This window comes from Osmia lignaria, unplaced genomic scaffold, assembly GCF_051020975.1.
Source record: "Osmia lignaria lignaria isolate PbOS001 unplaced genomic scaffold, iyOsmLign1 scaffold0013, whole genome shotgun sequence".
Lineage (NCBI taxonomy): Eukaryota > Metazoa > Arthropoda > Insecta > Hymenoptera > Megachilidae > Osmia > Osmia lignaria.
Genome location: NW_027478167.1, coordinates 6,011,916 through 6,017,915, shown reverse-complemented (window position 1 = coordinate 6,017,915; position 6,000 = coordinate 6,011,916).

Here is a 6,000-nt window from a genome sequence, read left to right as displayed (position 1 = left end):
GTTCCGAAGCCGCACCTACATAATAGAGATACAGAAACACCGTGGCCCCTTTCTTTGAGATAACTCTGCACTATTGCGAGCTGCAAATGCCACTTCCAACTTAGCTGTGCAGAAGAAGAACAACAAGAAGAAGAAATATCTCGAAATATGTCCGTCAGGCCCCTTCCCTTGAGATAAATCTGCAAATATCTCGGAAACGAAGCGAGCTATGGCAAAATGTTAAGAGACCTCTTTTGTAGAGAATTATGGTTCCTACAATTTATGTTCTATGATATTTTTTGATCAGAAGCGTAGTTCTCGAGGTATATCAAGATATTTAAAAGTTCCGAAGCCGCACCAACATAATAGAGATACAGAAACACCGTGGCCCCTTTCTTTGAGATAACTCTGCACTATTGCGAGCTGCAAATGCCACTTCCAGCTTAGCTGTGCAGAGGAAGAACAACAAGAAGAAGAAATATCTCGAAATATGTCCGTCAGGCCCCTTCCCTTGAGATAAATTTGCAAATATCTCGGAAACGAAGCGAGCTATGGCCAAATGTTAAGAGACCTTTTTTGTAGAGAATTAGGTTTCCTACTTTTTATGTTCTATGATATTTTTTGATCAGATGCGTAGTTCTCGAGATATATCAAGATATTTAAAAGTTCCGAAGCCGCACCAACATAATAGAGATACAGAAACACCGTGGCCCCTTTCTTTGAGATAACTCTGCACTATTGCGAGCTGCAAATGCCACTTCCAACTTAGCTGTGCAGAAGAAGAACAACAAGAAGAAGAAATATCTCGAAATATGTCCGTCAGGCCCCTTCCCTTGAGATAAATCTGCAAATATCTCGGAAACGAAGCGAGCTATGGCAAAATGTTAAGAGACCTCTTTTGTAGAGAATTATGGTTCCTACAATTTATGTTCTATGATATTTTTTGATCAGAAGCGTAGTTCTCGAGGTATATCAAGATATTTAAAAGTTCCGAAGCCGCACCAACATAATAGAGATACAGAAACACCGTGGCCCCTTTGTTTGGGATAACTCTGCACTATTGCGAGCTGGAAATGCCACTTCCAGTTTAGCTGTGCAGATCAAGAACAACAAGAAGAAGAAATATCTCGAAATATGTCCGTCAGGCCCCTTCCCTTGAGATAAATCTGCAAATATCTCGGAAACGAAGCGAGCTATGGCAAAATGTTAAGAGACCTTTTTTGTAGAGAATTATGTTTCCTACAATTTACGTTCTCTGATATTTTTTGATCAGAAGCGTAGTTTTCGAGATATATCGAGATATTTAAAAGTTCCGAAGCCGCACCAACATAATAGAGATACAGAAACACCGTGGCCCCTTTCTTTGAGATAACTCTGCACTATTGCGACCTGCAAATGCCAGTTCCAGCTTAGCTGTGCAGAAGAAGAACAACAAGAAGAAGAAATATCTCGAAATATGTCCGTCAGGCCCCTTCCCTTGAGATAAATCTGCAAATATCTCGGAAACGAAGCGAGCTATGGCAAAATGTTAAGAGACCTTTTTTGTAGAGAATTAAGTTTCCTACTTTTTATGTTCTATGATATTTTTTGATCAGATGCGTAGTTCTCGAGATATATCAAGATATTTAAAAGTTCCGAAGCCGCACCAACATAATAGAGATACAGAAACACCGTGGCCCCTTTCTTTGAGATAACTCTGCACTCTTGCGAGCTGCAAATGCAACTTCCAGCTTCGCTGTGCAGAAGAAGAACAACAAGAAGAAGAAATATCTCGAAATATGTCCGTCAGGCCCCTTCCCTTGAGATATATCTGCAAATATCTCGGAAACGAAGCGAGCTATGGCAAAATGTTAAGAGACCTTTTTTGTAGAGAATTATGTTTCCTACAATTTATGTTCTATGATATTTTTTGATCAGATGCGTAGTTCCCGAGATATATCAAGATATTTAAAAGTTCCGAAGCCGCACCAACATAATAGAGATACAGAAACATCGTGGCCCCTTTCTTTGAGATAACTCTGCACTATTGCGAGCTGTAAATGCCACTTCCAGCTTAGCTGTGCAGAAGAAGAACAACAAGAAGAAGAAATATCTCGAAATATGTCCGTCAGGCCCCTTCCCTTGAGATAAATTTGCAAATATCTCGGAAACGAAGCGAGCTATGGCCAAATGTTAAGAGACCTTTTTTGTAGAGAATTAGGTTTCCTACTTTTTATGTTCTATGATATTTTTTGATCAGATGCGTAGTTCTCGAGATATATCAAGATATTTAAAAGTTCCGAAGCCGCACCAACATAATAGAGATACAGAAACACCGTGGCCCCTTTCTTTGAGATAACTCTGCACTATTGCGAGCTGCAAATGTCACTTCCAGCTTAGCTGTGCAGAAGAAGAACAACAAGAAGAAGAAATATCTCGAAATCTGTCCGACAGGCCCTTCCCTTGAGATAAATCTGTTAATATCTCGGAAACGAAGCGAGCTATGGCAAAATGTTAAGAGACCTTTTTTGTAGAGAATTAAGTTTCCTACTTTTTATGTTCTATCATATTTTTTGATCAGATGCGTAGTTCTCGAGATATATCAAGATATTTAAAAGTTCCGAAGCCGCACCAACATAATAGAGATACAGAAACACCGTGGCCCCTTTCTTTGAGATAACTCTGCACTATTGCGAGCTGCAAATGCCACTTCCAACTTAGCTGTGCAGAAGAAGAACAACAAGAAGAAGAAATATCTCGAAATATGTCCGTCAGGCCCCTTCCCTTGAGATAAATCTGCAAATATCTCGGAAACGAAGCGAGCTATGGCAAAATGTTAAGAGACCTCTTTTGTAGAGAATTATGGTTCCTACAATTTATGTTCTATGATATTTTTTGATCAGAAGCGTAGTTCTCGAGGTATATCAAGATATTTAAAAGTTCCGAAGCCGCACCAACATAATAGAGATACAGAAACACCGTGGCCCCTTTGTTTGGGATAACTCTGCACTATTGCGAGCTGGAAATGCCACTTCCAGTTTAGCTGTGCAGATCAAGAACAACAAGAAGAAGAAATATCTCGAAATATGTCCGTCAGGCCCCTTCCCTTGAGATAAATCTGCAAATATCTCGGAAACGAAGCGAGCTATGGCAAAATGTTAAGAGACCTTTTTTGTAGAGAATTAAGTTTCCTACTTTTTATGTTGTATGATATTTTGTGATCAGATGCGTAGTTCTCGAGATATATCAAGATATTTAAAAGTTCCGAAGCCGCACCAACATAATAGAGATACAGAAACACCGTGGCCCCTTTCTTTGAGATAACTCTGCACTATTGCGAGCTGCAAATGTCACTTCCAGCTTAGCTGTGCAGAAGAAGAACAACAAGAAGAAGAAATATCTCGAAATCTGTCCGACAGGCCCTTCCCTTGAGATAAATCTGCAAATATCTCGGAAACGAAGCGAGCTATGGCAAAATGTTAAGAGACCTTTTTTGTAGAGAATTAAGTTTCCTACTTTTTATGTTCTATCATATTTTTTGATCAGATGCGTAGTTCTCGAGATATATCAAGATATTTAAAAGTTCCGAAGCCGCACCAACATAATAGAGATACAGAAACACCGTGGCCCCTTTCTTTGAGATAACTCTGCACTCTTGCGAGCTGCAAATGCCACTTCCAGCTTCGCTGTGCAGAAGAAGAACAACAAGAAGAAGAAATATCTCGAAATATGTCCGTCAGGCCCCTTCCCTTGAGATATATCTGCAAATATCTCGGAAACGAAGCGAGCTATGGCAAAATGTTAAGAGACCTTTTTTGTAGAGAATTATGTTTCCTACAATTTATGTTCTATGATATTTTTTGATCAGAAGCGTAGTTTTCGAGATATATCGAGATATTTAAAAGTTCCGAAGCCGCACCAACATAATAGAGATACAGAAACACCGTGGCCCCTTTCTTTGAGATAACTCTGCACTAGTGCGAGCCGCAAATGCCACTTCCAGCTTAGCTGTGCACAAGAAGAACAACAAGAAGAAGAAATATCTCGAAATATGTCCGTTAGGCCCCTTCCCTTGAGATAAATGTGCAAATATCTCGGAAACGAAGCGAGCTATGGCAAAATGTTAAGAGACCTTTTTTGTAGAGAATTAAGTTTCCTACTTTTTATGTTCTATGATATTTTTTGATCAGATGCGTAGTTCTCGAGATATATCAAGATATTTAAAAGTTCCGAAGCCGCACCAAGATAATAGGGATACAGAAACACCGTGGCCCCTTTCTTTGAGATAACTCTGCACTATTGCGAGCTGCAAATGCCACTCCCAGCATAGCTGTGCAGAAGAAGAACAACAAGAAGAAGAAATATCTCGAAATATGTCCGTCAGGCCCCTTCCCTTGAGATAAATCTGCAAATATCTCGGAAACGAAGCGAGCTATGGCAAAATGTTAAGAGACCTTTTTTGTAGAGAATTAAGTTTCCTACTTTTTATGTTCTATGATATTTTTTGATCAGATGCGTAGTTCCCGAGATATATCAAGATATTTATAAGTTCCGAAGCCGCACCAACATAATAGAGATACAGAAACACCGTGGCCCCTTTCTTTGAGATAACTCTGCACTATTGCGAGCTGCAAATGTCACTTCCAGCTTAGCTGTGCAGAAGAAGAACAACAAGAAGAAGAAATATCTCGAAATCTGTCCGACAGGCCCTTCCCTTGAGATAAATCTGCAAATATCTCGGAAACGAAGCGAGCTATGGCAAAATGTTAAGAGACCTTTTTTGTAGAGAATTAAGTTTCCTACTTTTTATGTTCTATCATATTTTTTGATCAGATGCGTAGTTCTCGAGATATATCAAGATATTTAAAAGTTCCGAAGCCGCACCAAGATAATAGAGATACAGAAACACCGTGGCCCCTTTCTTTGAGATAACTCTGCACTATTGCGAGCTGCAAATGCCACTCCCAGCATAGCTGTGCAGAAGAAGAACAACAAGAAGAAGAAATATCTCGAAATATGTCCGTCAGGCCCCTTCCCTTGAGATAAATCTGCAAATATCTCGGAAACGAAGCGAGCTATGGCAAAATGTTAAGAGACCTTTTTTGTAGAGAATTAAGTTTCCTACTTTTTATGTTCTATGATATTTTTTGATCAGATGCGTAGTTCTCGAGATATATCAAGATATTTAAAAGTTCCGAAGCCGCACCAACATAATAGAGATACAGAAACACCGTGGCCCCTTTCTTTGAGATAACTCTGCACTATTGCGAGCTGCAAATGTCACTTCCAGCTTAGCTGTGCAGAAGAAGAACAACAAGAAGAAGAAATATCTCGAAATCTGTCCGACAGGCCCTTCCCTTGAGATAAATCTGTTAATATCTCGGAAACGAAGCGAGCTATGGCAAAATGTTAAGAGACCTTTTTTGTAGAGAATTAAGTTTCCTACTTTTTATGTTCTATCATATTTTTTGATCAGATGCGTAGTTCTCGAGATATATCAAGATATTTAAAAGTTCCGAAGCCGCACCAACATAATAGAGATACAGAAACACCGTGGCCCCTTTCTTTGAGATAACTCTGCACTATTGCGAGCTGCAAATGCCACTTCCAACTTAGCTGTGCAGAAGAAGAACAACAAGAAGAAGAAATATCTCGAAATATGTCCGTCAGGCCCCTTCCCTTGAGATAAATCTGCAAATATCTCGGAAACGAAGCGAGCTATGGCAAAATGTTAAGAGACCTCTTTTGTAGAGAATTATGGTTCCTACAATTTATGTTCTATGATATTTTTTGATCAGAAGCGTAGTTCTCGAGGTATATCAAGATATTTAAAAGTTCCGAAGCGGCACCAACATAATAGAGATACAGAAACACCGTGGCCCCTTTGTTTGGGATAACTCTGCACTATTGCGAGCTGGAAATGCCACTTCCAGTTTAGCTGTGCAGATCAAGAACAACAAGAAGAAGAAATATCTCGAAATATGTCCGTCAGGCCCCTTCCCTTGAGATAAATCTGCAAATATCTCGGAAACGAAGCGAGCT